Genomic DNA, 11,056 nt, shown 5'->3' on the forward strand with positions numbered 1-11,056 from the left:
CATAGATATGATATATGATTTTTCAGAATTTAACTGGGAAGTGACACTACAGTTATAATCTGAAAATATTTCCTGTCTTATAGGTATTGATGTGGAGAATACTAAAGTCTATTTGAATTGAGCATCCTTGTTAGAAGGATTTCATTGAAAATCATTGAGACTAAAAGTAAGACACCACACAAGTGGATCTTTTTTATATCCTTATAGTTTATTTCAAAAGGGCAGAAAAGCCTACTTGTATAATTAGAGTTCTGCAGTCAATAATTTAGATCAATAACTATAGTTTTATTTCTGATTACCATTATTATTAGGCTGTTGTGCAGAATTTAAAATAACGATGAACGTCACCTACTGATGGTTTTAAAAGTGCTGCAAGTTGCTGTAGATGATTTGCTATTTAGTGGTTAATTAGGATTAGGAAATCAGATAAAATGCAAGGTTTTGGCTCTCCACATTGGAATATGCATCATTGTAGACTTATCTTGCTTCCTCAACAGTCCTTAGTGAGACCATGTATGAGCTCTCTCACTGGAAGTTCTGCAGGAAAGCAGTGGAGTGAAATATGGCTCTCTGGCAACCTTTTATTACTTAATCATTTCCCACTAGAACACAGTGGGAAACACAGGGCAAAACTATATTTGGATATATTTAGCCAAGAGATTTATGACTGTTAGGAAACTCCGAATAGTACACAATGTGACCGTGTCTTCCTCAGCAACGCAGGCTACTTTGGGTACTTCTGATCAGCATTCAGCTCTTTACACTCACTTGCCACCGCTGAACTCAGGGTTTCAGTTCTTATATTGTTACACTTTAAGGTCTAAGTTCAGATAATCTGAAATAACATCAAAAGCTTACAGGTAAAAACATTTGTCCTTCTTTGTGTGCTGTAGCGTAAGTAGTGTGCTGTATGTTTTATGGGTAAAATTTTTTGCATAAGGATAAGTGCTTTGAAAACCCAAGCGATGTGCAACTCAAACCAGGCTTTGAAAATTAGTGCCTATTTCTAGTCTTGCTCTCCTTGTGCTGCAGCCCCACATCAGTAAAAGAGGTCTCATAACATCCGCTATCTCAACAGGATGCTGTGAAAATGCAATTATATGTATGCAATGCTCAGATACTGGAAAGACAAATACTATAGGGAAGTCTATGAACAATTTCCATGTTCAATGCAAAGTTTGATTGACATGTAACACCTCAAGCTTTAAGCTGATCATCAAACAGTAAGCTTTTGAACTCTGTCTGTGTGCCAAATGGCACAGATCTCAGAAACAAATAGCAGCAATCATACATTCAATTTAATCCCTATTATAGGTAAAGGAAAGATACAGGCTTCTACATTGTCTACCAATATGTGTGTCATGATGTGCATTATGATTATACATATTAGCATATGCTAGTCCATTTAACCATTTCATTTTGAAGCCCTGAAAGTCTTGTAGTCTAATGTTCATGTCTGTGTGTATATGTGTTTAGAGGTATAAAATTTTGGTCACTGTATGTAAGTGACTATATGCAGATGAGATGTTCCCTTTCATTTTTGCAATTCTTGTCGAGATTATCCTCATCATCACTACCTTGCCAAATGTGGTATAGTCTTCAAAAGAAAATATTCACAGCCTGATGATTTTCTGGCTCTACTGATGTTTGTTTTCTTTTGTTTTCTTTTTCTAATCTCTTCTTTTATCAGCTATGGATCTGTCATTTACATTTAGTTCTGTTATTATTGCCCTAGCGAAGATTTCATAGGGTATTTCTATCTCACTCGATTCAAAAATTGGCAAATCATAACTATTGAGATATTAATTATTTTAACCTCTTTTGGAAATATTTTTCTGATCAAATATGGTCAGTTCCAAACCACTGAGACTGGAGTAGGTATTTTTCCATGGTACAGGAGGATTTTTCATCGATATTGAGAGGATGTATGTACTGACCTGAATGTATGTGCTCTTATTTGAAAATGTCCTTATAGGAGGAGGAAATGAAATTAAATGAAGGCAATTGGAACTTAGGATCTGTAACAAAGGGATCAAATGCATCTCTGTTTGGGTGTATTTCACCCTGAAAAGATGTATAAATCCTTTCACATTCATGCCTGTCAAGAATGGATTGGTATTTTCTTGGTTTATGACTTTGAACCTGCCAAAATCTAAGATGTTACTTTGCATCTGTCACTGTGCCATTACAGTAATTTGTCCATCTGGGTGTCAAGACACTGGGTGCTATTTGCTGGGGACCTTGGAAATGCAAAGTGGTATTATATTTTTTTTTTCAAGTATTTCAGGTGTATGCACTACAGGGAAACAAATCAATCTCATCTGCCTAAAACTGTTGCAATTAAAACCCATGTCTGCTGCCATTTGTGTGTGGAGACAAAAGCTTAATTACATTAATATCTCCTAGTTGCACATTTGACCTGGATCTGCATCTACTTATTTTTATGGTATTTATGGCATTCTTCATGGTCTCCCAGAAAAAAAAAGAATTGTGCTGCCCAAAACAGTAATTTTAGTCAGATGTGAAAATTATCTTGCCTTGAAATCTTTCTGAAGGAGAGACCATGTCACAGCAACTCATTTTTTATTGCAGTTCCTGTAACAATCCATTTAATTTGGCTTTCACTTGACCCTAGCTCAGAAAACAATATGATTTGAGAAGAGCCCTGCAGTATTCCTCTCAGATACAAGTTTTGTAGTGTCCATCACTGCTGAGGGAGAATGAGAAGTTTGCTCTGATGTCCTTGGCAGTATTTTCCCTTTCTGGATGCAGTTGTGTGCAGTCAGGGGAGCCTGAGGTCTGTATCTGGAGAGGGGATATGCTGGGGGCAAAATGTGGCTACAGAGCAAGGTGAGAATGTGGTCCTTTGACAGAACACAGGTGCCTGAAGCAGACAGAATGAGCACAGTAGGTAAGGCAGGAAAAATGTCAAGCTATACAAAAGCATGTTTTTCTGTCAATGTTCTTAGCTCATTTCCAGGGTGAAAAGCCCATGCATGACTTGTGCCTTTTTATTGTTAAGATATGTTTAAATGGAAATGAAAGGTTTGTATAGGAAAAATTATAGCTTTTTAGAAACACAGAAATTAATTTTTCATGAATAAAAGAACCCCTGAGGCTCAAATGTAGTAACGTGTTAGCATGGGCACACTGCTGCTGACAGTGAGAGGAAGCAACCCCTTCTTCAGCTTTGGTGCCAGCTGCTTTTCTTTGTGACTTTTACAGACTTTCACACCAGAACAATTCTTTTCCACTGTGTTTCATACAGCAAAAGCTTTTCAGTACTTTCAGTTTATAAAACTTCTAAATATAAAATTTACTGCATGGAACAATTTATAAAGGAGAATATTCCCTCTGCTGCATGCCTTGTGGGAATCTCATCTGAGCACTCATCAACTGTGTCTGTAACAAGAAGCAGTTGTGTAGGAAAGAGGGGATAATTTTGTACATTTTTTTTTACTGCCTAAGTAATTTTTCCTTTGAAAGATTTGCCTGTGGACTCATTTTGACTGTATTTTAGTTGAACTTCTTGATATATTTTGCAGAACTTCACTAAAGGTTCCCAGCAATGATTTCCCAAGTCACCAAAACCTGTCAGATCTCAGTGCAATGGTTTATTCAAAAAATGTCTGCTCGCTTTCAGTGTAGGAATACTGGAACTGTGGAGGACCATATATTACAAGGCCTTCAGTAAATTGATACATTTAGCTTTCATCCCTGCTGCAACACTTTCATATGCAAACTTCCTATTCTTATAACCCTAACTTGTTTTATTGCCAGTCTGAAATTTCCTGAACATTCCCTTCATCCTTTGGCAGCTGCTGCTGAGCTTCTTTATAAATATTAATGATTGGTTCTCATAGACACTATTTATTCTGCATCACTCCACAGATGTATGCCAGCAAGTTAATTTACTATTACTTTTTGGTTGGTTTCTCTTTTTTTTTCCTTTTTACTTTTTCTTTTCTTTTCTTTTCTTTTCTTTTCTTTTCTTTTCTTTTTTTTTGCTATCAGAGAAGGAAAGACTCAATTCAGATCTGTTTGTTGACTTAATATTGTGTTGTATGTTTGTATTCCAGGCTTGCATTCCTGCTACTAGGTGAGTCCTTCTCCCAGAAGAAACTGAAAATCAACCCTTTCTCTGCTAATCCTGTTCCAATTTTAAGATGGTTTGTATCACACCACTGCTTCATCTCTCAGCTTTACTGATACAATCTCTCCTCTGAAATGCCAGGGCACTGTTCTTCCATAGTCACTGTGGCAGTATTTTTCCCATGTGTTATTCTGCTGTCTTTGGTCCCATGACTTTGTGCCTACAGACCTCTGTATTGTTGTTTGGCAGGGTTCTCATGGGAGGTGGCTACCACCAGCCTGGGATCTGCACCCTTTTCTCCCTCTTGCTTCTTTCCCGCTCCTCTTGCTTTGCAGATTTTCGTTTATGGCAGAGATAAACACAGATCACAGCAAGGTCAATAGCATCATTTAAAGATGGGATAAATATTATGCAATGATATTTGTGCATATGAACTGCATAACAGACAATGGTTATGCAGTACTTACATTAATTAACATGCTCCAATCAGTACTAACATCATCATAAACTGAAACAAATAACAGGGACTTTGAACAAATCACAGTGGAAAGTACTAAGGGGAAAAGTGTGATGGAAATCATCCTTCCAGACATCTTCAGTGTTGCTACCTGCTGCACTGGAGAGAGAACCCAGAGGACTGTTGCTGCTTTTCCTATCTGTTTGCATGTACAGCTTGTTGCCTTCCTCTCACACTTCCTCTCCCTCTCCTTCTTTGTCTTCCCCCCTTTTGCCTGCTTTCTATCCTTTCTCTTTCTCCCTCCCTTAATTCTCCTTCCATCACCCTGGTTTTATTCTACCTGAGAAGTAACTTGCACTCTTATAATTGATGTAAGTCACCAGCTTTGAGCCACCCTAATAAATCTTTGTGCATATGAAACTTGATATTATTCATGAAGTGGCACCATTCAACAATAAGGTGCTCCTTACATGTGGATCTCCGCAGTTTTAAAGTCAGTCTGATGTGTTTTACAAGAGAGAAAGCATGTTCACTTCAGAAACAGCTGTGGGATTTGAAAATATTACCTTTCTCCCAAACTCCAGCTGTTTATTACTGATCAGTACTGGGAAGAATGGGTATCTGGGAGTGCTGCTCACAGTATGCCTGACTGAGTGCAGTTCAAACCTTCCAAGTGATTTTACAGGGCTGTGTCATTGTCAAGCCACATCTGCACCCTTTGAAGCAGCTTTTGGGTCCAGAAAGAGCCCCTTTCAGCAAGAAATTGTTTCCCAACTAACACAAGACTTTGTTAGAGACAACATACCTGATCTATTCCAATGATAAGTCACTGCTGAAAGCAATTCAAACTAAATGTGCACATTTCAGTGAGTGTGTACTAAAGTGGATCCACACTCTATCCCATTGTCCTCCTGTGGGGTCTGTAATCCCAGATCCAAGGACTAAATGAGTATCTGAGCACATCTGCTTCTTAGACTGCTCTAATTTAGTTAGAAGAGCTCTTGTGATGCTACCTGTAAACTCTCAAAGTTAGTTGTGGCAGTCACTACCTGTGAGATGTTTGGTCCTCCACGGTGTGTAACAAAGCCCCCTAATACCAGGGGTTTACATCATCCCGAAAGACTAACTGATTGAGGGAATCAATCTGGAAAATACAAACATTGATCCAGAAACTGATTTCAGCCTGCTAATAAGAGTCAGTTAGACACAAGTTTACATGTAAAATGCTGTAACTGCTGGGAACATTCTTCCCCTCCCTCCAAAATTTGTTTACACGGTCCAGTGAGAGACTCAGCATTATTGGAACTACTATGATTAAACAGTACTCTCTCATTTTCTAAAAGATTGATCTCATTGGAGGACTTCTTGCAAACTAATAGTATTCTGGTGGAGGTTATATGCTGTGTTGTGTTTCCCCAACCAAAGCACATAGCTTTGGTGGACATTAGCACATGGCTGAGCCTCATCCACAGGCAACATGGAAACATCCAGACAAAGAAGATGCCAAACATCAAGGGATCTGTTTTAAGTATGGATAGATGGACACACTCCTCTTTCATGTGCTTAATGCTGTGATATGTAGACTTCAATTTGGGTATCTAAAAGTCAGAAGATATTCTACCAGATTGCCTTCAGTCTCTCTTCCAGTCAGTGAACATCTCCAAAAGGCAGTTCATCTCATCATTAAGTAGATGTCTATGATGGGTTATGCAAAATCTTCTTTGGAAGTTTTTTTATTCAAAAGTCATTATAATCTGAACCTGGAATGACTAGTTTACTCATGTAAAGGTGGGTTGAGATGAATTCCAGAAACCACAGCTTTCTATATTTTTCCTTTTTTTCTTTTTGCATGCAATCTTCTCTTGCACATGAAATTTATATTTGAATGTACTTCTGAGAGATATTATAAGGTATGCCAACATTTACAAAATTTGTGGAAAATTGCAATCAAAGAAAATTAAAAGGTGAGGAGAGGTTATTCTTCAGAGATTTGCAACTCACATTTTCTTCAGCTAAGTTACTGCCACAGTTCTCTGCACAGGTATAAGTGATTTTAGAGGCGCAGTCAATGGTGAACCATACTGCTGTTAATTTACAGAATAAAAATGAGAAGGAAGTGCTTTTATTTGCAATGACTGCTTCTGATGCCCAAACTCTGGGGCATTTCTATTTTAGCTCTGCAAAATTAGACATAGAAAAGTTAACATTAAGATTTCAGCTATCCAAAGTTTAAAGGGTTTATCCAAGATTTTCTTTCTATTCTTTCTATTACTTTCCATGTCCATACCATTATTTGAATGCCTTTCATTCTAATTCCAGTAAAGCAAAGAAACATTCAGGAAATATAAAAACCCCACATTTATTTTGACAATTCATATACGATGTATTCCACAGTTAGCTATTGAAAAAATGAGATTGCTGGTTTATTTACAGCTTTGATAATCTTGGTCTATTACCGCTGATTGCCGTGTTCATCTAAAAGTTTTTGTTATTATAACAATTTAGATAAGGAATTAAATTAGGAGGAATTTCATTGATTCAAAAGAAAAATAATTTAACCACACTGATTAAAAGGAAAAATGACAGAGATTTAGCTATCAAAGTTGTTTTGAATGGGCCTTCATGGGCATATAGTGCTGCTCAGTGCATAAAGAATATCTTTCACATATCTGATTTCCTCTCCTTGGAGAGAATTGTGCCAGGCACCTCCAACACCTTTTGAAGCAGTATTTTGCCCTCTTACATGATCTGGGTCATGACTACATTTTAAAATTGGAAGTATTGGTTTGGCTTCTTATTACAGTTTTGATTTGTGTAAAGGACCACTCCTACAATCAGTAAGACACAAATGCATTCAGATGTATCAGATTAAAATCCCCCTGTCGCAAGTAAAGCAGTATCATATTGTAACAGCAGCATCAAAGGTCACAGGTTTGCTGAGCATGTCATATGCATGTGCAGATGACATTCTGCTCCCTTCTCTCTTTGCTCACTCTCTTTCTGCAATCTGCCAAATGAGTTGGCAAAATCCTTCCTCTGAGAAAGCAACTTATTCAAGTGTAATACCTTGCCTCCTTCAGGCTATGTCAGCTTGAAGCACGTATGTGTTCAGCATAGATTATTTCTGTTGGAATGAAGGAAGGAGGTTTCTGTCTCTTTCTTTAGTTAGACTGAATCATGGTTGAATGAGACTTCACAGGTGACACCATCTTTTTGTTGCATGTGCAAACGTACAAAAGCTGCGATTGGTACGGGATGTCTACAGTCAATGTAACAGAAGGAATCCTAGTATAAACTTTTGTTTTCCTAGAATTACAGAATCATAGGACAGCACATCTTAGAAGATCAGATGGGATGAGAGCTAGATGAGATTATCGAGCACCCTGTCCAATCCCATCTTGAAAACCCTCAGTGGTGGGAACTCTACCATGTCCCTGGGGAGGTCGTTCCAATGAATGATTTTTCTTACAGTAAAAAAATTTCTTCCTCTACTGACAGGAAACCTCTCCTGATGCAATTTGTATGCACTACACCTTGTCTTCTCCGTGTGGGTCTTTGTGATAAGGGAGATTTCATCCTCTTTATAGCTGTCATTGAAGTACTGGAGTACTGTGATGACATCCCCAGAGCCTTGCCTTTTCAGGGAAAAGGCACCTAACTCCTTCAGTCCTTTCTTGTAGAGCAGGTTCACCAACCCTTTGATCATCTTTGTGGGTCTCCTCTGGACTCTCCACACTCTGTCCACGTTTCTTGAACTGTAGGGAGCAGGGCTGCATACAGTACTCCATGTGCAGCCTGACAGGTGTTGACTGTAGTAGGATGATCACATCTCTGTCTCTGCCAGCAGTCTTTTAGAGCTGCTGAAGTTGTTACTCCTGAATTAATTACTATACTAGTTATCCTGGAAGAGGATTTTGACATGAGCATCTCAAACAATACATAGAAGAAACACAAAGTCTCATTTCTGCCATCTCCAGCAGTCATTATCTTGTAGGAGGGTTCCACTTTTTTAGTATGGGCATATTTCTAGCTCAGATACCTGTGTGAAGGGCAATTAGTTAACAAACAGAAGGGGCTTTGATTGCCTAGAGATTACACGGCCTGGGAAGTGTAGCTGTGGGGGAGTGTGAGTGTTGTGAACCTGGAGAGATCTGTGCTACACTAAGAATGAAGAGGCCACTGCTTTGAGCTTTTTATTTCTCCTTCCTGTGAAGAACTGTCTTTTCTGAATAAAAAACCCACAATTAATCCTGAAACTTTTCTGGTGTAGATTCCATCCAGACACTATTAAAAAGAAAAAAAAAACCTGAGTAAGTCCTATCAAAGGATCATTCACCTCTTCAAATCTTCTAACGCATTGATTTCTTTTATGGTATTTTTGGTCTTCTCTTTTTTGACATGGTACGAGCTCTCACTTTCTTTTATCATTTTCCAGGGTAGGGCTGACACTCTGCCAAGAGCTAGACAGTGCAATTTTCTTGGCAGTTTGCTGTTTTGACTTTTTCTTCTCGTTAATAAGGACTCATTTTAACACTTTTTATGTGTTACGACTCTGTGGTTTTCATTATTTTTAAAATGCCATACTATTTCATTTTGGTATTTTTGAAGTGCTGCTTATTGTTAACATCAGAACAGTAATTTTAATATTGACCTTATTTTGGAGTCCTTCCTGATCAGAGCAGGTGAACTATCCCTGTCAGTCATGGAAATAACTTTTGATTGACCAAGTAAGGAAAGAAAGATAGGGTCTTACCTGTCTCATGAGAGTCAGTAGCTTGACAGAGGAGACAGATTGTCCTGGTGACCTGATGGAGAGGCTGTAGAGTATCCGTGTCTTAGGTACGTATCTATAAAGCATCAGACTTCATTGGTACTACCACTTGTGTACTTTTTGCATGATTTTCTGATCTTTCCTCTTCTGGTTCAGCTTCTCAAAATACATTATTCACAGTGACAGTGTTAGTAATCCATCTGCACCCTGCACATACCTGGGATTTTGTACAGCTATCCTTTTGAAGCTGGTTGTTGCAGTTTTCCTTGTTGTGGTAGGGAAAATCTCCTCTTTGACCTATAGTGTAAGATCCTGTTCATTACTCACTTCTATTGTCAAAGGCTTGGTTCTCTGGCCCAAAATAGCCTTGACTTTGTAAGGAGTTAGTCTTTTATTCACTTGTACTTGTGGGAACAAGTGGGTAAATAAGGTGGCACTAAGTTTTGAGCATGGCCTCCATGCTGACCTCCCTCAATCCCCCAAACTCATATCAGATATCTCCCATGGTGCTTCTTTCCATCAGCAAGAGAAGAAACCAGATACAGAATTCTGAACATATGAAAGCTTTCCCTTTTAAACTGTTTTAGAGACTTGCATCTCAGTCTGAAGCAGGAGCAGCAGCTGCCTTTATTCTATTTATTAGAAATAACTGCCTATTCGTAGTCTGAAAAAGGCGTGGTATCTAACTTTGCTCTTGTTGGCTATGTTTTTCAGTATGTCTAGTCAGACAACACCCATGTATGCATTTAATAAAAGCATTAATGAATGTAAAGAGCAGTGAGGGAAATTTAGGATGGATATTGTGGAAATACCTTCTAGTGGGAATATTTAGACGTGGGATTAGGTTGCCTAGGGAGGTAAAAGAATCTCAATCTCTATAAATTTGCAGACTCTTGTTTGACAAATGTCTGCCAGGAGTTATTTAGTTGATCCTGTCTTATACAGACAACTAAGGAATATGACCTATAAAGTCCTTCCCAGTTCTATTTCTTATGCTTGCTAAGAAAGAACAGCATGTATGAATTAGGAGCCAGAAACACTCGTGCCTCATCCCAGATTCTGTAACAATCTTAATAACAGTGTTGTATAGCAGGGACTAAAACATTCATCTTCATGAAGCCTCAAGGTGGTCTACAATAATCATGTGTGCTTTAGAATACATAGGAAGTATCACAATTAAATACAGAAGATAAATATATTTTTAGACATATAAAAGGACATGTTGTTAGTAGCCTAGCAACAGGCTCATCATCCAGCATTGTAGTGCATTTAGAGACACACAGATGTGCTTGAATGAACACTTTTTAGACAGAACAAGTAAAAATAAACTGGAAGCTCTCCTGCTTACTCATCTCCATCAACATCGGCAGCACAAATTGTAAAAGTTTCTTTAGGGTGTGTTCTGTGGGCTGTTTTCAAGTCAGCTAGGGAGCCTTGCTGATTTCCAACATTATCTTCAGATGTGGTGGGATAATGTCAGTAATGAGGATACTGTGGAGTAACTGAAAAAATACCTCCTGATAAATGAGATCCTGGATCTAAAGACCATTCATTTGTTCCCTTAGTTGAGTAGCAGTGTTTTCCCAAGGAGTCATGGCAAAGCAATGACTTTTTTCTCATTTTTGAAAATCTGATTGTTTTTATTCAATGGGGGGGAAGGAAGGAATTCGGAAGGAAGGAAGGAATTCGGAAGGAAGGAAGGAAGGAAGGAAGGAAGGAAGGAAGGAAGGAAGGA

This window comes from Corvus kubaryi, unplaced genomic scaffold (genome assembly GCF_017639235.1).
Source record: "Corvus kubaryi isolate FWS band 111438036 unplaced genomic scaffold, C.kubaryi_AGA036_p1.0 137, whole genome shotgun sequence".
NCBI lineage: Eukaryota > Metazoa > Chordata > Aves > Passeriformes > Corvidae > Corvus > Corvus kubaryi.